Below are 23477 nucleotides of genomic sequence, written 5' to 3'. Positions count from 1 at the left end.
AGGTCCTGTGCACCCCTCTCCGCTATGTATTGCATTCTGCCTTCTGAATTGCCGTGGGTAATCTACTGTTCACCATCCATGACAATTAAGATGCTAAAGGTGGGTATGGCCCTGCTAAATAGGGATGGTCAATGTAATGAAAATTATTTCGAGTTGATGCAGCGCTATGCAAATTTTGTATGCAAAGTTATACAGCTTAAAAATAAACCAATCAATTACTGCTGAGGTAAACTTAGATTTTCAATTGGTCAATTTTCAAGCTGCATACATGTGCATACAAAATTTGCATAATCTTGCATCAATTTGAAATTATTTGCCTCTCATTGACCATCCCAACTGCTAACACCCTGGGAGCATACCATCAGAACCAAAACACGCTCTGCTGGCCACACCACCCCCTCTATATACCACAGTGGATTAGAGGTTGTGTAATATCTTGGCCACACCCCCTATCATCCTGATATGGAGGGAGTGAACAGCAGATTAATCATAGCCAATCAGAAGGCAAAATTCTGTTCATAGAGCAGTAACACAAGTCATGTGACATTGTTACTTATTATTGAAATTAGGTATTTTTCATTTTTTCCTAGAAAAATGTATATGCTATGCGTATTGCAGTACTGGAAGGTCTGATCAAGGCAAGGTGGGCAGAATATACGGGCCTGCAAAAAGCCTTTAAAACCAGAAGCAAAATAAAACCCTTATGATATAATGAATTGTGTGTGTAGTACGATTAATGAATGGAACATTAGTATTTTTATTTTCAATTATATAGCTTTTTTGTATAACATTGCACCATACTGTCATAGTTGCAGTTTTCATCACTTCACCACTGAGGGGTTTTACCCCTTGAGCACCAGAGCAATTTTCACCTTTCAGCGCTCCTTCCATTCATTCGTCTATAACTTTATCATTATTTATCACAATGAAATGAGCTATATCTTGTTTTTTTCACCACCAATTAGGCTTTCTTTAGGTGGGACATTATGCCAAGAACTATTTTATTCTAAATGTGTTTTAAAGGGAAAATAGGAAAAAATTCATTATTTTTCAGTTTTCGGCCATTATAGTTTTTAAATAATGCATGCTACTGTAATTAAAACCCATGAAATTTATTTGCCCATTTGTCCCGGTTATAAAACTGTTTAAATTATGTCCCTATCACAATGTTTGGCACCAATATTTTATTTGGAAATAAAGGTGCATTTTTTTTTCAGCTTTGCGTCCATCCCTAATTACAAGCCCGTAGTTTATAAAGTTACAGTGTTATACCCTCTTGACAAATATTTAAAAAGTTCAGTCCCTAAGGTAACTATTTATGTATTTTTTTTTTATTGTAATTTTTTTTTTTTTAATTACAAAAAAAAAATTAGGGAGTGTGGGAGGTAATGAGTTAATTTTTAGTGTATAACTAATGTATTTGTATATGAAAAATGCTTTAGGGTGTAGTTTTACTATTTGGATACAAGATGGCCACAGTAACTTTTTGTTTATGCGACCTGCAAGCGTCGGAAGGATGCTTGCAGGAAATGTTATGAGGCTGGGAAACGTTTTTTTTTTCACAATGATCGCGCTGCTTCACAGAAGCAACTGATCATTGCAGGGGATTAGATCAACGAAGGGGAAAGTTTTTTCCCGTTCATTGATGTCCGGGCGAGCGGGCGGCGGTGTGCACGAGCGCGGGGGCACACGGACGAGCAAGCGGGAGTGCGGACAGCGGCGGGAGGTGAGGATATCTCCGTCCCTGGTGTTGACAGTGTGGAAAAAGGGACGGAGATATCCGCACCGCTGAGGGTAAAGTGGTTAAAACCACACTGTCTATTAAGCTATAAAACGAGGCAGAAATAATGACCCTTTGAACTTCCCTGCAGTTAAATCTTTTCTCACTGTTTCTTGGCTGTTTCAGTGCTTCAGAAAACAGGACTGTATTTGACTTAGTGGGTTGAAGAGCTCAGAGAAGCTCTTTTGCATAGATAACTGACTTTTTTTTAACTCTTCCTGTACTGAAAAACAATATGAGACTCTTTTCTTTGCTACTAATGTTCTATTTCCTAGCTGTACTACACATACAATTCATTATCTCATACTTTTATTTTAGCTTTAGGTTTGCTTTAAAGCATATGTAAGGAACCAGCAGTGCCTCAATATTAATCTCATGACAGGTGTACTTTAGAATGCAGTATGTCTTATTTTTAAAAGCGCAGTCAGTTGCAGCATAAATAATAGCCACATAGAAATGAATGTATTTGAATTTTAGTACAGTAGAGGCATGCATTTCAATGCAGACACACAGGCAAGAGTTTATGGGCCCTAATTAAAAAATGCAGGTGGGAGGGAGGGAGGCCGGAAGAATTGATTGCCTTGGGCCCCACGCTGCTTCCCAGCACCCTTGTCATCGCAGAGAAAGAGCGATATGGAAGATGGGATAAAACAGGGGAAGGTGACAGGGACTATTATTAGGGATTAGAACAAACGAGAGTAGTATGGGAATAATTTATACCGATAGAGCACAAATGGGTCATTACAAAGCCATGAAAGCATATTAAGGGAACATGAATCCATCAGTAAACAAGAACAAGATTTATGCAATCTAGGTGCAGCTGAGTCCGTGTGGCCTGACTTATAATAAAAAAATATATTATTTGCAAGATAAAATGGCATATGTTCCTCTCTGGGAACAGATCTCGCAGATTCCAAGAGGCAAGTGTTGTGTCCTCAGCTCATAACTAAATGCTATTTTTAAATGGCAATGTATTCATCTCCATCAGCCAGTGTTCTTTTAAAGTGTAAGTCCTGCCAATATTCTTTTTTTATTATTTTAGTGTTGGACCAATAACATTTAGAACCTCAGGCAGGTTTTTATTCCTGTTTGTATCTCTGTCGGGTAGATTTCCCTTAAAGTGGGACAAAACATGCAATAAAATTGTGTTTTCCTACTTTTTATTACCAATACAGGTGTCACATTTGCTCTTGTGCACAAGTAATATTGTCTATTTACAAATTACATTTATCATATTTTCTCTCGTGCACAAGTAATATTGTCTATTTACAATTTACAAATTCACAAAGTACAGTTTATCTGCTCTGAAAGCTGCCATTGTATATTACTGCATAGCTGCTATATTCAAACAGTTAAAGAATCGTGCTTAAGATTTAGCAGTGGTTAGCAATGTCCTACAACCTTGTAAGAAAATCGGTGAAGCGCTCTGGAAAAAAACACCTCAGTTTCCAAATCAATTCAATCCACTTCCAATAGCGCTCAATGTTCAGCAATATCAACCATTCATAGATGCTTGAATCCTCTGATCATATGTACACCTTAAAAGAAAAAACACATATCATAGTGCAGCAAGCTTAAAGAGGAACTCCAGTGAACATTTTAGTGTTGGCAGGTGATGTAGCTGCTGCATGGTTTTTGGCAGTTGGAAACAGCTGTAACAGCTATTTTCCACAATGCAACTAGGTTCACAGACTGGAAACTGCCAAAAAAAAAGTATGTACTTTTCTTGTGGGAGGGGTTTCTTGTGGGAGGGGTTTCACCACAATATCAGTCATACAGCGCCCCCTGATGGTCTGTTTGTGAGAAGGAATAGATTTCTCACGTAAAAGGGGGTGTCGGCTACTGATTGGGATAAAGTTCAATTTTTGGTCGGAGTTTCTCTTTAACATCAGTTGACACCTCCGTGCACCCTTTACACACTCTGCTAGGTCCAGGGATGTGCAGGCAACCACCTTCACCGGGGGTGGGAACTCTCCCCCCCTTTCTTTCCCCGCTCACCAGATAAGTTCTTTCTACTATGTGTATCTCTCCACGCCGTCCTCAGGTTGCCTGCACATCCCTGGACCTAGCAGAGTGTGTAAAGGGTGCACGGAGGTGTCAACTGATGTTAAGCTTGCTGCACTAGGATATGTGGTTTTTCTTTTAAGGTGTACATATGATCAGAGGATTCAAGCATCTATGAATGGTTGATATTGCTGAACATTGAGCGCTATTGGAAGTGGATTGAATAGCTTCTATATTTACATATTATAATGTATCAAGTGATCACTTCTCAGCTCTCTCTCTGAATGAGCCTATTTCCGATTCCCACATTTCTGCGGTACCTGTTTTGCATGCAAGTCTCTCCAGGGGGCGGCACACACAGTCATGAGTTCTTTAGCCAGTCATCAAGAGCAGAAATAGCCAAGGAGATGCTAATAATTCTGCCCTGCTGGACATTTAATACAAACAGTATGCAGCTTTGGAATTGGGCCAATCAGTTGCTTTTCCTGCTTATTTGGCTTGCCCAAAACCCAATCACATACAATTTGTATGCAAGCTGGGAAAAAATATAGCAGCTCTATTTAGGAGTTCCAACAAGAACTTCAAATATTTATTTTCTTCTGGCAACTGAACAATAACTCTTGCCCTTTTTCCTGCCATCACCTTGTTTTGAACAGTGTGCTATATTCTGCACACCTCTGTTGTTGATTTCACAATGTACGCCCCTGTATATTCTACACACTACAACTGTTGTTGAGTTAAGGTAAGCAAACCGCAAAGGAGATTTACTGCTGTCAAGGCTCGGGATATTTACTGCTGTCAGGGCTTTGGAGATGTGCCAATAAAAAGTCTTGCAGGATTTCCAGGTCAGCTGAGCCACTTCTCCGAGGAGGAGGAGAATGGAAAGTGCTGCAGTGCTAGCTGTGCTGGATCTATAGATCACTACAACAGATTCTGGCAAGCACACTATTGCTGGAGATCAACTGGAAAGTATTGGGGCCTTTTTTTAATTTCTCTTTCTGACATGAAGAGGAACAGAAGACAGTCAATGTTTTAGTGATTGTTGCAGGAGAACATGGGTTCTCTGCTTTGCTGCAATCATGGTAAGATTTGTGTCACTGGAATCACAACAGATAAATATGATAGATATTTGGATATTTGTATCACTAGACAAAAGGTCAGATTAATATGAACTTTTGGTCCCCAACCCCCTTTCCCCATAGATGTAGTTTCCAATTGTGACTTCGCTAGACAGATGTCAGTAAAACATACAAATCGATTCAGTGTCGCCCTCCCACCCCAATAAAAATTACCTTAGACTGACAGTAGCTCTCATGATCTTTAAAGCTGAGAGGAAAAACACCAGGACATTTAACCCCTCAAAATAGGACCTGTAAAAAAACAAACAAAAAAATTGTTAAAAGGGATGGGCCGAGTCCAAAATTTCTTAAAATTCGAATCCAAAAAGGTTCCTGGATATCTCAAATCTTTCAAATCTGAACTATAACAAATCCTGTACATAAGAATTGAGTGATCTATGTAAGAAACATATTAATGCAAACTCATTATTCTCTTAATATGAAGAATAAAGAGTGCTTACTTTGTTTTTTTTTCCTAGAAGGTCCTCAACTTTTGTCTTTATCTCTTCATACATTTCTGGAATTACCTTTTGTGCAAAGTGTTCCCTGCTTGGGATGACATATCTTAGCTCTAGGTGGTTAAACAACTTTCTGAAACCTAAATTCTCTAGTAAGAAAAAGTCCATTCATTGGGGGCTTTTATGGAGCCAATCACACAGTGTCACATATAACAGGATCACTCTTTATTCTTCTTTGCTTAGGTACAAAATGTTGGTTCAAGATCAGATGCACAAAGCAGATTTCCAATTCACAACAAAACAGCATGGCGCATGTTTTCATGGTCAAAAACCCCTTCCTCAGATGCACACAATATGCACACAATCAAATGCGCACCAGAAACTGTCAACCAGTCTGTGATACCGTGGGATAAAGTAATCCATGTGGATGCGTACCACTAACAAAAGGAAGGGCACCCTCAGTATAGAGCCCCCATAGTAGTAATAACCCCTCAGTACATTGTGCCCCTTTAGTAGCGAATCACAAATTCAATAGATAATGTCCCTTTTGTAGAGAACTAGGCCATGTAATCCCTCAGTATAGTGCCCCTTTAATAGAGAATACTAGTATAGTGGCTATTTCTCTTACTGTGACAAGATGTCTGTGGTTGTCTCTCTCTCTCCACCTTTTGCGGCAGCTTAAGTGAGGCTTAGGCAACAGGATCATAAGGTCTCTGGGTCTATCGCTTTGTATGTGGTGGTCTCTCTCTCTCCACATTTGGCGGCAGCTTGTGCGAGGCTTAGGCAACATGGTCAGCTGGACCTGGCTCTATCACTTGTGTGAGGCTCAGGCAACAGTGTCAGCTGGACCTGGCTCTATCACTTGTGTGAGGCTCAGGGAACAGTGTCAGTGGGACCTGGGTCTATCGCTTGTGTGAGGCTCAGGCAACAGTGTCAGTGGGACCTGGGTCTATCACTTGTGTGAGGCTTAGGCAACAATGTCAGCTGGACCTGGCTGTATCGCTTGTATGAGGCTTAGTCAACAGCATCAGCGGGACCTGGCTCTATCGCTTGTATGAGGCTTAGTCAACAGCATCAGCGGGACCTGGCTCTATCGCTTGTGTGAGGCTTAGTCAACAGTGTCAGCGGGACCTGGCTCTATCGCTTGTGTAAGGGCTTAGGCAACAGCATCTGCGGGACCTGGCTCTATCACTTGTGTGAGGCTTAGGCAACAGTGTCAGCAGGACCTGCGTCTTATCTCTTGTGTAAGGGCTTATGCAACAGTGTCAGGGGGACCTGGCTCTATCACTAGTGTGAGGCTTAGGCAACAGTGTCAGCAGGACCTGCGTCTTATCTCTTGTGTAAGGGCTTATGCAACAGTGTCAGGGGGACCTGGCTCTATCACTAGTGTGAGGCTTAGGCAACAGTGTCAGCAGGACCTGGCTCTATCACTTGTGTGAGGCTCAGGCAACAATGTCAGCGGGACCTGGCTCTATTTCTTTTGTAGGGCTTAGGCAACAGTGTCAGGGGGACCTGCGTCTATTGCTTGTGTGTGGCTCAGGCAACAGTGTCAGCTTGTGTATCTCTCCATCGGCTTGGTCTCTGTCTCGTGAGGCATGGGGACAATGTCGCTCTCGTGGGGCCCAGGAATGCAACTTCACTATGTCAAGATTCGTTGGATTCAAATAGCGGAAATGATATCGAGATCAGAATCCACGAATCTCAATTCTTTATCAAGATTCAAGGGATTTGTCTTCCCACCTCTAATCATAACGAAAAATCTTCAATAGAAAATGTACTGCTTCCACCACCCTTTCAACTACAGATACTGGCGCTCACTTGAGTGACACAGTGACACACATAAACCCCCATACTCATGCGTCTGGGTGGAAATATCTGACTACTACTGTAGATTCCACTATACCTGGAAGATTTTCTGTTCTTGGTACTTTTGTTTATTTTATTTTTTGGTTCTAGATGACTTATTGCTGGGTTTGTGTTATTTTCAGATCTTTTTGGCATTTTGTCCTTGAGAAAGAGACACACTGTTGTCTCAAAATGTTAATTATGCAGTAATAAAGATTGTATATTTTTAACTGGAGTGCAGAACATTTACTATCCATTGGTTGTCCAGTTACCACTGCTCTTGGCCCCAAGACCTTATGGGCTATACCCTATTGTGTGCGCTGTTTCTCCCCCTTCAACTTAATTCTCCTGGAAACCATCATATTTTAGCCAGCTCTTTTCCTTGTTGAATACTGCATAGAGTGCCAGCTCTTTTCCTTGTTCTCCTGGGAACCAGATACATTGACCTCAACATTGCCTTGTAAGGGAGAGGGTTTCCCACCCCCTTCCACATAAGGTAAAATTAAGAGCCATCCTTCTTCCTTTCCTAAAACTATCTTGTCCAGTGCTACAGAAAAGAGGCTGTTACCTACCTCTAGCTCTCAGGAAGAGATGATGGTAATAATACTATAATGATTGGAAATCCCTTTTATAATAATTGGGGTGCCCACATATCTGACCTGCCCCCTTTTGAATATGTTGCTGCCTTTTTGTTGTAAGCCAGTAAATACAATTTTCCAATGGCATAGCTATAGAGCCATTGCCCCTCCTTCAGCATGTTGTATAATACAGCAAAGCAAAGTATATGCAAAATATGTCGGCTGAAAAAGCACAACCCCCGCCCCCTCCCTCCCCCTGTGCAGCAAAAAATAATTACCAAGCCTCCAGTGCCATCTTCTAGCTTTCCTGGACCTCCTATTGGCTTTCTTGCATCCTTCGTGCACAGCTCCCGGAGTGTCACCTACTTTGTAAATGTAGAGTATCACAAACGGTACTAATTTTTTTAATGGACAGTATGCAGACATACAAGAGAGAGTTGCTTTTCATGTAATGACATTTCAGGAGACGTTCACTCTTTTTCAGTTTCACGGTTTGTTTTGCTTGTGGCTGTATTTGTGGTTTGCAAGCTTATGGATCCACAGACAGGTGGGCAGCAAATCTCTGATAGTTTCTTCAATAAACACTGTCACTTAATAATGCACAGAACCTCTTTTTCACCTCTGCTGAACATTTCTTGGCATCTTGACTTATATATTTCTGAAGTTTTATCTGTTTTACACTCTTTTTTTCCTGACTCTCCGTAAGTATATTTTTCTTTATAGCTTTGCAGTTACCAGTTTTATTTTCTGGAACAAATGCTTTTTATAAAATCAAAAAGCTTTTTTCATGGGTGAAGGTTAGTTCTTTTTGATACTTTACAATAATTATTGAATGTTTACTTGAACTTAAAAAGTATATGGTGCTATAAAGGGCTGGGCTGAGGCAGAGGGAGAAAAAGCATTAGCCTGAAGGAGAAGATAGGGAGTTCATTTGAATTAGTGAAGCTGGGAACAATTGCACAGCAGAGAAATGTACCTCTCCACGCAACCAAACTGCTCTCTCATCCTGTTTTCTCAGTATGTGGATTAGAACAAGCAGAGGGGTGGCATCCACTCTGACAAACATGGTGCCATGAGTTTGTGGACTTGTAATCCTATGCATGAGTCATTTGGAGGGGGGGTGAGGGCTGAGCAAGTGATTGAGGAAGTGGGAGGACCTGAAAGTTGAGCCAGCGATAAAGGTCTACTGGATGCGTGGAGAGTAGCACACTGTAGCCAGAAAATAATAATAATATACATACATACACAAGCTGATGGCCCGGCATTGCCCAGGTATGCATTTGGCTGGTGTTGGCTGCGCCCAATTTCCCTAACTATAACACACAATTACTCAATTTGACCAAGTTTGCAGGCTTTGACATCAATACTTTGCATTGAAATGAAACAAATCTGATTGACTGTTTGTGGCTCTACACCCTTTTCTGAATTTGAACTCCAGTCACCCAATAACCAACTGTACCAGGTTTGAGGCTTGTGCCATTAACTGCCAGAATGGCAGGAATTAAATATTCCCCTTTAAAATCAATAGGTGAATTTTGATTGGCTTTTGTAGGCTCCACCCACTTATCTGAATATTAATCCCATTCACCCAATGACCAACTATGCAATATCTGAGAACCCTACCATAAACAGTGTAAGAATGGCTGCAGTTTACATTTTCCCAGTGAAATTTATATTTGTCTCTGCCCACTTTTTGGTTATGGGGATAAAAAGTATCCTATAGGTTATTCCAGGTAGTGTACTACGTGTATGCCAAATTTCATTCAGATCCGTTCAGCCATTGTTGCGTGATTGAGTGACAAACATCCAAACTTTCGCTTTTATAATATTAGTGATATATACAGTATATACATACACATATACTGTACATATACACACGGTTTATCTACAGCCTGGGTCCTTACAGGTTGAAATCTGCAACATTCAATGCAAATCAAATCTAAAGGGGCCCATACACCTAACAATTTTCCCGCCGATATACGGCCGAATGGATCACAGTGATGGAATCGGCTGTGAAATCGCCCCGCACACCGCTGACAGAACCATCGATTTCCATCCGAAATCGATCGTTCCCGTCGATTCCCGTCGATCCGGCCGTGCGGAAGATTTTTCTCGATCGCCGGCAGGTCGGGAGTGTGTCGATAGCGGAGTTCGAATGCCCGACGACCGACGCAATACAGCGGGTATGCATTACCTGTTCTAGCCAGCGCGAGTCCCCTGGTCCCCGCTGTCTTCTTTCCGCGCTGGGTTCCGGACCGGCTGCAGCTACACAGAACTTCCTGTCATGGCAGAAAGTTTAAACAGTAGAGCGCCCTCTACTGTTTAACCAGCTGAGCGGTCTGGACGAGCTCAGCTCGTCCAACACCGCCAGCGGCTGCCGCTCAGGCCCTGCTGGGCCGATTTGAATGAAATAAAAAGCAGCACACGCAGCCGGCACTTTGCCAGCCGCGTGTGCTGCCTGATCGCCGCCGCTCTGCGGCGATTCGCCGCGAGCAGCGGCGAAAGAGGGTCCCCCCAGCCGCCTGAGCCCAGCGTAGCCGGAACAAAAAGTTCCGGCCAGCGCTAAGGGCTGGATCGGAGGCGGCTGACGTCAGGACGTCGGCTGACGTCGATGACGTCACTCCGCTCGTCGCTATGGCGACGATATAAGCAAAACAAGGAAGGCCGCTCATTGCGGCCTTCCTTGTTTATTCTGGGCGCCGGAGGCGATCGGAAGATCGCCTCCGGAGCGCCCTCTAGTGGGCTTTCATGCAGCCAACTTTCAGTTGGCTGCATGAAATAGTTTTTTTTTTATTTAAAAAAAACCCTCCCGCAGCCACCCTGGCGATTTAATCAGAACGCCAGGGTGGTTAAACTTTCCCTGGACAAGAAGTTCAGTAGCTGCAGGAACGGTCTGGAGCTCGGAGCGGAGAAGAAGCTGCGGGGACCAGGGGACTCACGCCGGCCGGAACAGGTAACGTAGCGTCAGCAGCGGCATCTCCACAGATTGTGATCGGTTTCAGGCTGAAATCGATTCACAATCTGTTTGCAGTAAAAGTGGCTATACGATCCCTCTCTGATCAGATTCAATCAGAGAGGGATCTATCTGTTGGTCGAATCTGATGGCAAATCGACCAGTGTATGGCCACCTTAAGACAGTTGAAGCTTTATTAGATGAGTAATAGTACCAGCCATTTAATTGTTATGCTATTCCGATATCCTTTGTTATGCTAATCAACAGTGGTCATTTACATGTTAAAATCATCACCTATTATTGTCTTAATCAAACTAGCCTGGTGTATAATTTCCAAAAGGAAAGCATGCTAAAAATAGCCCCTTCTGCAGGTGTCACTCCAGGCCTGCGCCTGGTTTGTCTATGCCTAAAAACGTCTCTGATGCTGTCTCCCTGCAAAATCCTGGTAAAAAAAAAAAAAAAAGGCTCTCCGTAGCTGTCTCAAATGTACCAAGATAGCCAATTAAACAAATGTATTGATGGTTGGTTGGGTCAAGTTCTACCGTCCATCTTGTCCATTGCAACGTGCAACAGTGTGAAATGGAAACCTGAAGCCAAACAACTATCACTTTTAATTGTAATAGACAGGCAGCTGCTGTGAAACATCTGGGGGAAGTGTATAAGCAGACAGAGGCGCCAAAAGGATAGAATATTGTAAAATGTTTAAAATGAGAGGCGGCAGAGGTGGACTTACCTCCCCCAAGCAGACACACACGATTATTGTGTATATTCAAAACAAAAATGTATTTATATACTCCAGAAAGTGCAACGCGTTTCGCATGCATCTCCAGCTTCATCAGGCAATAGAAACGGAGCATAAAACTGTAGGACAGAAAAGGCTGGCTCAGTGAGACATATAGAGTTTGACATAGTACATAATATGAGCATACAAAATCCTTTTCAAAATAGAACATCAGATATTCAATATTGTCTATAGGGGGAAAATAGTGGGGAACAAGGGGAGGCAGGAAAGGCAGTGGAAATGTTTTTGTTTTTTTTGCAGAATGCAGTGATATGCACATGCATAAAGTGGGAAGCATAATAGCGTGCAATAAAAAAAAAGGGGGGGGGGGGTTGGGGTTTAAGATGACCATGGGGTGTGAGGGAGCCATATATAGGTAAAATAGGGCTAAGATTGGTGAAAGGTGAAAGGTACATAAGTAATAAACAGCGGAATGACAAGATAGAAGTGATTCAAAAGATCTTACTTCAAATAAGTCTGGTGCAAAGCTCAGCGCCTCTGTGACTGGTATTCCCATAGAGTGCTTATTTATACACCTGAGAGGGCTAATTAAGAGCCAATTAACCACTGGTTAACCAGTGGGTCTCCTTAGTGGAGATGTGATCAAAAAGTGCCCAAAGTGGGCCGTCTTAACATGGGTCGCACATGAATTATGTCATGAGCGTGTGTGTTAACATCTCAGAAGTAGTGGAGGCCATTTTTAGTGAGGACAAGATGCCCTTAAGTGGGATTTTTTGTTTTTTTTGTTTTAGAATGCGGTGATATGTGCATGCATAAAGTGGAAAGCATACTAACGTGCAATTAGGCTTTAGAGGTGGTAATTTAACCAAAAAAAAATAAAAAATAATATATATATATATATATATATATATATATATATATATATATATATATATATTATATATATATATATATATATATATATATATTTTTATATATATATTATATATATATATATATATATATATATATTATATATATATATATATATATATATATATATATATATATATATATATCCAGATATGTGCATGCATAAAATAGGAAGCATACTAACGCGTAATTAGACTCTTTCACGATGTAACCAATGGCTGTAACAATCTTGTATTTTATAATAGAGCTAAAATCCCTATATGCATTAAAGCGAACCTAAAGTCAAAATAAACTTATGGGATAGTGAATTGTATGCGTAGCATGGATAATAAATAGAACATTACTAGCAAAGTCTCATATTTTTATTTGTAGTTATATAACTTTATTTATATCACTAGCAACCTTAGCCCGTTTAAAAACAGGCTCTATGTCTGTTTCTTAACGCCGCCACTTATTTGGCTTCAGACTCTCTTTAATAAACAATTGCTGTCCATCGGTTATGTTTTTGTATAACGTTCGAAAATAGGGGCTGGAGAACATTGCACATTTTTGTACAATTTTAATATTCTTGGGAAAGCAGAAGAAAAAGTGAAGTTTGTCAGTTCACTTATCCTTTAGGATGAGTTGTGAAATTATATATTTAATATAAATTATATATCACAACATTGGCTTCCCAAAAAAACGACGGTACAGGCCATCATTTTCAGCGCAGCCTTGACAAAGATTCGTTAATGCATCTACAGCGGGGGAGTCCACCGAAATGATTTGCTCTGGGATTTTATAATTATTTGGTATTGTGATTTGGCTGTGTCATTAATATATTGCTTATTTATGGAATTTATGATGAATTCCCAATTAATTGTTTATGAGTGGGATTATTATGTTTACGGAGGAAGCTGGGAGATTGCTGTGGATGGGGATGTTATTAATTCATGGAACACGTTTTATTGAGCTTTTTAACTAATTTTGCAGCGTAGTGAAGGATTTTTTTAATCTTGCTAGAGTACATTGCATTAATGGCCATTGTGCTGTCAAAATCCCTTTTATTTTGGGACTACTGCCATAAATCATCAGCATCTATTGTGTGTTTACAGTGTATACTGGTAGGATATCTCTGATGGTGGCATATTCCCTGTAAATCTATTTTATTATTCATAAACCCTTGGCTCTTCATTTTAAAAATAGGGAGAACTACAATATCTACGTCATCACTTAATTTTTATTTCCAAGAGAAAAAGAAAGTCAACGTATAGCATATAGAGGAACTTAAAGGAAAGTTGCAAGCAAAAAAAAGAAAAAAAAAAAAAGGCCGTCCTGTGCCCTCGCTGCAGCTCAGCTCAGCATCCACCCGTTGGCCCAGGGTCCCCTCCGCTGCAGATGCTGATGGACATCTACCGCACCTGCACGTGGTCTGGAGTGTTCTGCACAGTACAACCACCTCAGTGATTGGCATCTGCAATGGAGGGGACCATGGGCCACCGGCTGGATGCTGAGCTGGGGCGAGGGCATTGGACGATTGTTAGGGGTGGAAGAAAGCCCCGGGTAAGTAGTTTTTTTTTTATTATTATAAATTTGCTCGGACCTGCTCTTTAAAGGAGATAATCTGACATCGACACTGACCGCAGCAGTATGTGCCTTGAAGGTCCCTATACCTGTATGCTGGGTCAGGGTCCACTTGCAGTCACCACCGGCCCCGTACGCCGCTCGTGATATCGCTGACATTAAAGACAAAGAAACTTTTTGGGAAAGGCAGAGCAGTTGTCGCCCATCTCCTTCCCTCCTTTCGCTCGCTTATGTAGCTGTCCAGCCTGTCCTGGCTTACTGTTTATAAAGCAAGCTGGGATTTGTGCCACAATACGTATGTATAAACTTATGTGTGTCTTAAGTGTGACCCCCTAATGTTATTGCTGTCAGTTTCGCAGCTCCCCGCCCCCAATTTCATGTTCATTTTTACATATGTAATTTGGCTTTTTTGTCAATATGGCCGCGACCCCGGAAGAAGTTTGGGGGTTGTGGCCGTATTGGAAAAAAAACAGATTTATAAATGTAAACATAAACAAGAAAACAGCAACAGGGAGCTGGGAAAGTGACAGCAATAACATTAGGGGGTAACCCTGAATACATACATATGTATATACATATGGATATAAAACATTACAGATCTGCTTCAAACCCAGGACTGAACTTCATTCCAATCAGTAGCTGATACCCCATTTCCCATGAGAATTCTTTACCTTTTCTCAATAGCAGTCTGTGTGGCTAATATTGTGGTGAAACCCCTCCCACAGTGTGATGTCATGACTATGGTCCTGACAGTTTACTGTCTGTAAACCTCATTGCATTGTGGGAAATAATGGCCATTTCCATTTTCCAACTGCCGAGCAAGCGGAATCTCCCTCTGTGCTTAGAACTCTCAGTAAACGAACATTCCGTACAGATCACCTGGCAGAACTAAAGATGTTGCCACCTGTGATAAGTCTTTTCTCTCCCTGATTTACATTCTGAAATTTAACAAGGGGCAAAAACTGACTAAACGATCTATAAATTATGTCTTCAACATAGAAACATTAAACACCCTTCAAGCAAAGGGACTGAGAACTAAAGCCTACATGGAGGAACGTTATTTTGCGATAATTCACTCCACAACAGGTCAATGCTCTGATGAGCAATTTAACACTGACCTCTTGGTACAGCCGGGAGGACATTGGGGGCACCCTTGGAAAACTAAGAGTCATAGGGAGTGGATGAGGAGACAGTCCACATAGGCTGGAACTGACTGAGGCTTTTCTAGCACAGTAAAACTCGTGGCGAGGAGTTGAGGGCAGGTTTGGGTGGTGTTGCGATAAGGTGCATGAAACCTTTCTTTTTTCAGGGAATTCGATTCTATGATGTTTTCCTAATCAAGGTTTTATTGCTATGGAAAAGGGAATATAATTTTAAAAAACAATTCTAGAAATGAATATAGTAAAAAATAAGCAATTGTATTCATTATGTTATTTTCATTTTTGTTTAAATATGGCTGTGTTTGGACAGGAGTGCATTGCTTGCTATGGTGCCTATAGCTGACATGGTGGACCCGGGGGTAATGTTGGTGTTTGAATTCACCCGAACACCACACTACAGCACCATTCAGCACTGAACCTGGTGACAGTACCGGAAGGCGTTCACTTACTTACACTGCACAGCGTGTGTGACTGATAAGTCCTCCTTTTGGTTTTGGAAGGAGGAAGTATGGAGCCCCCTGAAACGTGCTGTGAACCACAAGTAATTGTACTCCCTCTGACCCTGTTCGCAGGTTCAGTGCGGATGGTGTGCTGGTAAATTAAAAATTTTGTTACAGATTTGAACAACAACACTACTCAGGAGCACAGCAATCAACACAACAGAAATGGGGCGAGGTCATATATAACACGAAGGGCTTGTTCACATCTAGGGTGTTTTCTTTTTTTTTTTTTTTAAATCGCCCTGAAAGCTCTTGTGCAATGATTTCCTATGAAAGAGTTCACATCTGAGCGGTTCGTTTCCAATCCGCTCAGCACAACACTGCCCTTACCATTTTCTGAGCGTTTTTGCTCAATGGAAGGTATAGGGAAATCGCAAAGCGATTGACATCAGGAAGTGAAAAAGCGCTTAGAAAAAAAAAGCGCTTTTCTAAGCGCAAAGCACAGGGAAAAGCGGAGGAAAAAACTCTTAATAAATCACTCAGCGTTTGCGATAGCGCTGGCGACCTATGATGTGAACAAAGAAGTGGTCTGAAACTCAGCAATTCTTCTATGCTCTAGAAGATTATTTACAGCCTTAAAGCAACTACCAGAAAAAAAATTCTAGCTGAACAGCATTCAAACAGTTCACACAGCACTTCATTCTGCAGTAGAAGCTTGTGATCCAAACTTTTAGCTTGTGATCCGAACTTTTAGCTTGTGTGATTCGAGTTGATAACATTGTCAACAGAGGAATGTAAACAACAGATAATTAGTTACAACTAGCAACTGCTGAAACTGAACTACTCAGAGATGACATCAAACAAAGACACATACATTTATCACTAGATAGCTGCTGTATTTATATTAGAATACATGAATAAAATGCAATGGCAGCTTTCAGAGCAGATACACTGAACTTTGGGAATTTGGAATTTGTAAACAGGCAATATTACTTGGGCACAAAAGCAAATATGGTAACTGAATGGGTAATAAAAATTAGGAAGACACATTTTTATAGAATTTTGTGTCAGAGTTTTATTCCCCTTAAGAGTAATTGCCACTTGCCAAGCTCTGCAGGTTGGGGGATCAGACACCAGAAATGGCATATTTAATTAGTCCTCTTTAGGTCCCCAGGGAAAAGGAGCATAGGCAGATGCTACTACATGCCCTCCTGCTTATTAACACCTACAGACTTATGCTGGGAATACATATGATTAGCCGCCGGATCGACTCCAGCCGCATCCCCGCTCAGATCGATTACTGCTCGTCCCCGCCAGCGCTCCTTATCAGCTGCTCGATTCCCTGCCATTGTCCACCGGCGGAGATTGAGCGGGCGGGGGTCGAGCAGCGTGATCGGACCAGCTGAATATTATCAGCTGGCAGGATCAGCTGGTCGATATATGGTACAGAAACGTACCGTGTATCCCCAGCATTATCGTCATATTTTTGAGCTTTAAGTGAAGTCTCAGCTGACATGAATACACTATAATATATCATATGTCCAACTGGTTAAAGCCCAATGAAAAGCTAAATAAAAAAATAAAATAAAACAAACAGCCGATTAGTTCAGAGTTGCCCCAAATGTTTTACCTTCCAGAGTATCTATTTAAAGAAATACTATAGGGGGGTCAGGGGAAAATGAGTTGAACTTACCCGGGGCTTCTAATAGTCCCCCGCAGACATCCTGCGCCCGCGCAGCCACTCACTGATGCTCCGGCCCCGCCTCCGGTTCACTTATGGAATTTCAGATTTTAAAAAGTCTGAAAACCACTTTGCCTGCGTTGCTGTGTCCTCGCTCCTGCTGATGTCCGGCGGATTGCTCAGAAACAGCCTTAGTTATCAGTCCGCCGACAGTGCGTACACACGCGCTACTGTCGCCTAAAAGTCCGCCCAGCGGGAGGGTCTGACGGACCCATCGTTGGCGGCCGTAGTGCATGTGTACGCACCTTAATACTTTTAGCCATAGACCGTCAACAAGCATGCAGCTTTTGACTATCTTGAATAGATTGTGTAGGTAAGCTCTAGTAAAATTGGCCAGTCAAGATTGGATGTGTGTACGCACCTTTAGAAGCAGCCTCCCTCCTTTCTTATTGTACATGTTCTCTCCCTATCTGCACCTATTCCTATTTCCTACAATTCCCTTTCATTCCTTTTCCTCCTTTAGTAGCACTCATGATATTCTCACCAGAATATAGGCGGTTTAGGCATTGCTATATGATGGATCACATACTGAAACCCTTTGCTAGATATTTATTATGACTTTGATTGATGGCTTTCATCTAAGTTGTAAGTTCACCTTCCAATGTTCTGTAAGAGCGCCAATATCTTTCTGATATGTACATTAGATTGAAGTATTTTATCTTTATTTCTGTTAAATCTAGGAAAAGCGAATATACACATTATTTTCAACTTTATTTTATGCTTCATTTAGTGATCCCAAAGTGGAAACCCTTCAGCATGGCCTTTCTTTCCACACTACCTGCTGCTGCTTTGCTGCAGTACCTGATACATTCACACATGCATACATTTTAGATTACATTTTTTATTTTCATACTGCATTATGCATACTCTATAAATAACATTAAAATGTCCCACAACAAGCATAGTGTAAGCGCGCACCCTAATGGTAGTTTTTGCTTGCTAGGTACATTGTAGATAGCATGAGGAAATCTCCTGGGGCAAAAGCTCACTAAATCATGACCTAAGTCTACAATCATACTATGCCTATGTTATAGCAGGCACATTAGATTCATAGCATGAACAATTGCTATGTAATGTTCAAATAAAGACCTACACTGCCTGCAGCTAGTGCAGAATGCTGCCGCAAGACTTAACAAGCTAACCCCGCCATTGCCACATAACACCAATCCTTTGCTTACTGCACTGGCTACCCATAAAATGGAGACTCCTTTTCAAAATTGGCATGCTAACATTCAAATCCTTACATGCCCTGGGCCCTGGATACCTGAAGGATTTGTTGAAAATGTGTCACGCCTCCCACAGCCTCAGATCAAAAGGATCCAATAATTTAACCACCTCCAGAGTTCAACTAAAAACCTTTGGCTCCTAGGATACTGGAAAAAAAGGGAAAAAACAGAAACCAATAGTGCAAACTGTAAATTACACCTTCAGTAGTAGTAGGTAAGTGTTATGCTCACATTTTTCAGGTTTCAATTGACTGGCAACCACTATCAAGGCATACAAAAAAAATTCCACTTCTGCTTGGGTTAGGGTGTCCACCCTGTTGGTCGCTCTCCAAGTGAATAGGCTCCTTAATGTAGGGAGTAAGTGCAGACAATCTCCCAAACGAGGGGAGAAACTAAAAAGGACTCTTCCAATTTTTGGTGTATATTGAAGAAACTGGTGGTAGGAGGCGCCCAAAACAATAAAATGCATTCAAATTACTAAAATAGAGAAATAGGTTGGCCCACCTATTTAAATGAATGAGCCAGTTACTAATGGAAAAGATGCACAAGGGTAGACTCAAGTCAAGAGGTATAATATATTTTGCATGCAAACCATATTGGAAGCTAAAGTTCCTCCTAGTTTAATAAATGTTAGCACTTGTCTTGGATACAGGGCATGCATTTTTCAGTCTGGCAGAGGCGGTGTATGCCTGTGCGATTAACCATTCAATTGCAACATGTGTTTAGGGATGCGCAGCCTTTCCCCCCACCTTTCCTTAACTTTGTAACTATGTAACTGTCAGGTTAGCTACTCCCAGCCCCTCCTCCTGAGTTTCTTGTTTGCATGATAAGTAGTAGCAGATTTGCATACGATTTGCATCTGAATTGAATGCGAAGTGTGCAGAAAATCTATTTAGGTGCTGCACACTGAGCTGGTGGTCATTTCAGATGCAGCCTTAGTGGTATGCGCTGGCGTTCTCCTCGCTGTTTAAGTCAAGAGGTGCTCGTTCCTGGTACATACAATCCACCTGGCACAACTTGTTACTGACCTGAAGAAGCAAGTTCAAACTCCAAAGGCTCGTACCCACAACGTGAGTTTTGTGGCAATTTTATCCATGATGCATGACTTGTACTGTAACAAGCAATCGTTTCCACAATTTTGTGACATGGGTATGTTTGCGCTATGTCTTTTGGTAGCACGGCGATTACGGCCATCATGATGAAATACTGCAATCGTTTGAACTATCGTTAACGCCCGTTGTGTGCCGTTGCATGCTCCCGTGGTAGAGAGTGGATCGGGAAGTGCTCCCTCGCTGGGTCGCGTCGCCGTAGGTTCCCTGATCCATCTTCTGGTGAGTATGTAGCTTTAGTCTACTCTTGTGCAGTAAAAATATTTTCCATTAGTTGGGTGTTTGACTCACTCATTCACCTAGATAGGTAGGTCAAACTATCTATTTTAGTAATTTTAATGTATTTTATTGTCCTTGGAGCCTCCTCTTAACAGTTGTTGCAAGTGCCTCTACGGTTACTCTGCAGCAGGGGGGTGGGGGTCAAACTCAGTTATGTAAGGAGCCAAAATCTAAAACATAGTCTGTGTCGCTGGCCAAATTGTTTATTAACCCCTTGCCGACCACGTAACGCCAATTGGCATGAACGCGGCGGCAGCCCCAGGACCGCTCCACGCCAATCAGCTCTGCCATCAGTCTCCCAGCAGCGATCACTGCTAGGAGACTGTTAGACGGCGAAACCACCATCTATTTATGCTGTACAACCCTGCGATCTACAGCAGCGCTGTACTGGGGAAAGCCGTGTGACACGGCTGTTCCCCTGGGCGGCAGAGAAGCGATCCGCTGTCATAGGCTGAAGCCTATGACAGCCGATCGTGTTTATTGGCTGGCGGAGTGAGAGAGGGTGGATTAACAAAATAATTATATAAAAAAAGCTAAATTTATTGTAAAACTAAACAAAAGACATTTGTAAAAAAAAATACATAAACATTGGGGGAGCGATCACAGCCCACCAATAGAGAGCTCTGTTGGTGGGCAGAAAAGGAAGGGGGAATCACTTGTGTGCTGAGTTGTACGGCCCTGCAGCGAGCCCTTAAAGCTGCAGTGGGCTAATTTGAAAAAAATGGCATGGTCACTAGGTGGGTTTAACACTGCGGTCCTTAACCACTTCACCACTGAGGGGTCTTACCCCCTGAGCACCAGAGCAATTTTCACCTTTCAGCGCTCCTTCCATTCATTCGTCTATAACTTTATTATTACTTATCGCAATGAAATGAACTATATCTTGTTTTTTTCGCCACCAATTAGGCTTTCTTTAGGTGGGACATTATGCCAAGAATTATTTTTTTCTAAATGTGTTTTAATGGGAAAATAGGAAAAATGTGGGGAAAAAAAAATTATTTTTCAGTTTTCGGCCATTATAGTTTTTAAATAATGCATGCTACTGTAATTAAAACCCATGAAACGTATTTGCCCTTTTGTCCCGGTTATAAAACCATTTAAATTATGTCCCTATCACAATGTTTGGCGCCAATATTTTATTTGGAAATAAAGGTGCATTTTTTTCAGTTTTGCGTCCATCCCTAATTACAAGCCCATAGTTTATAAAGTAACAGTGTTATACCCTCTTGACATAAATATTTAAAAAGTTCAGTCCCTAAGGTAACTATTTATGTATTTTTTTTAATTGTAAATTTTTTAATTTTTTTTTAATTACAAAAAAAAAAAAAATGGGGAGTGTGGGAGGTAATGAGTTAATTTTATGTGTAAAAGTCATTTATTTGTATGTGAAAAATGTGTAGGGTGTAGTTTACTATTTGGCCACAAGATGGCCACAGTAACTTTTTGTTTTAATGCGACCTCCAAGCTTCCTTCCGGAAGCTTGGAGGAAGAATAAGGAGGCTGGACACGTGAGTTTTTTCTCACAATGATCGCGCTGCCCATCGGAGAGCAGCTGATCATTGCGGGGCTTAGATCAACGAACGGGAATGGATTTTCCCGTTCATTGATCTCTGGGCGAGCGGGCGGCGGCGTGTTTACTAGCGGCGGGCGGCGTGTTTACTAGCGGGAGCGCGGGCAGCGTCGGGAACGCGGAAAGTACGTGTTTCTCCGTCCCTGGTTTTTAAAGTATGGAAAAAGGGGCGGAGAAATATGTACGCGCGGGGGTAAAGTGGTTAAGTGGTTAAAATGTAGCATTTGTTGAACAGTCTCAAACTAAGTGGTGTAACTATAGCGACCATGGGGGGGCCCATACCTCCCTTCTTCTGCAAAGTAGCGCACTGGAGCAGTTTAATATTTACCTGCTCCTTTGGGTCTCCTCTGATCTTCCTGACAGTCACACACTCTAGTGGGAGGTGTGGAATTGCAGAGTCTGTGACTGCCTGGAAGAACTGGGGCCAGTTTTTCCATGAAGCACTGTGGATCACATGCTTCCGGGCGGCAACAGGCGGCTCGCCTCCCCAAATGTCCCCCTCCCTAGATGTGCAGCGCAGCTTCACTCATCTGCTCTCGGCATTCCAGAGATGAGATCTCCACCCACCCAGGGTCCCGTATTCATGCCTCACGTGACCTGTTACGTGCTGCCGGATCACATGAGACGCCACTGTAGTCAGTAAGGAAGCAAAACTGGCCCTGAACTCACAGCACTGGCCCTGCTATCTGTATTTCATGTTTATCTTTGTTGGGCTTTTAACTGGAAATCTTTTAATGCTCTCTCTGAAAACAATTCTAAAACAAATAACACATTGTGGGAAACTTTTGCAGCGCTTTGCAATTTATTCATTGCAAAATGGATTGTATGGTTGATCTGCTACAAGCAGAATGACATTTTAAAAAGTTGGTTATTTTGTTTTTTTTTATCTTTTAAAATTACTGAAATGAAATGACAGCTCGCTGCCAGTTTAGATGCAAATCAGAGCTTGTAGACTGGATATCCGTGTGTTCACCACCTCCTGACGTCAATTCAGAATACTGTTTTATGCTCTGCTATGCTACATTTGCTAAAAGAATCGGAAATGAGTAGCAAAGATGAGTAAATCATTTCTCGGGGCTGAGGATTTGCAGTGAACTGCAGCTTGCTAATATACAAGAGGTGTTTTTTTTATTAAGTGAATGACGCAGCTCCTAAAGAAAGTGTGGGAGCCGGGAGTGGGAATCCCTTAGAAACTTACACTGCGGTTTTCTCATTGGTTTTCACAGAGGATTACTCAGACTGCATTTGGAGGTCACAGACTGAAGATTTTGGTGACTGCAGCACATCACTGGCTTAGCAGCAGAGTAAGGACTGATACGACACCTCTGAAGTCTTCTACGTATACATTTGGAAACATAAATGAGTTGGAATAGGGTGACGTAGGTTACCAAAAAGATTTGCATTTGTGATTCATCCCAAAGAACATTTAAAGGAAACATTCACGGATATGTGCAAATGTTTATATGACTCACTGTATGTATAAAATGGGGCTTATTCATAAAGCATGTAACCAGGAAGAAAAAGAGGGACATACCGGGCAACTTCTGTCCCCAATTGGTGCCTGGCACCCCCACCTCCAACTCACCACCACCGCACCGACCATTAGATGTACGCACTTGTGGCATGGAACCTGTGATGATGTGATGCAAGCACACTGCAATAAAACTAAGGACGGAAGGTGCCCGGTATGTGCCTCTTTTTCTTCCTGTTTACAGCATCTACATTTCTTTCTTCTTAATATCCGATGTGCACCCGTCCAAGCAGTCAACATCAAGGGATATCGGTGGAAGGGTGAGACGTTTTTTGCCTGTTTTCATTCACACTATTCCTGCAGATTATTTAGTAGGGAGTGCCACTCATAAACTGCTGCGTCTATATGTGAAAACGTATTCATAAAGCAGCCAATTTTTCATATTATTTAAAAATAACTTTTCCACACTTTGCAACTGAATAAGTACTATCAAATTATAGTACAGGGGCGTCCAGAGAACCCAGGACC

At 41.8% G+C, this 23477-nt stretch overlaps 1 long non-coding RNA gene across 1 annotated transcript; it reads left to right on the top strand.

Moving 5' to 3' along the window:
• The first annotated feature begins 3437 nt into the window (after positions 1-3437).
• LOC137521576 (uncharacterized) lies at positions 3438-22842 on the top strand. Its single transcript, XR_011022152.1, has 3 exons — positions 3438-3493; positions 19697-19851; positions 22705-22842. It is a non-coding gene; the product is annotated as an uncharacterized lncRNA (long non-coding RNA).
• Positions 22843-23477: the final 635 nt, after the last annotated feature.

The sequence above is a fragment of the Hyperolius riggenbachi genome, chromosome 6 (assembly GCF_040937935.1).
Source record: "Hyperolius riggenbachi isolate aHypRig1 chromosome 6, aHypRig1.pri, whole genome shotgun sequence".
Lineage (NCBI taxonomy): Eukaryota > Metazoa > Chordata > Amphibia > Anura > Hyperoliidae > Hyperolius > Hyperolius riggenbachi.
This window is presented reverse-complemented; position numbering and strand designations above follow the sequence as displayed.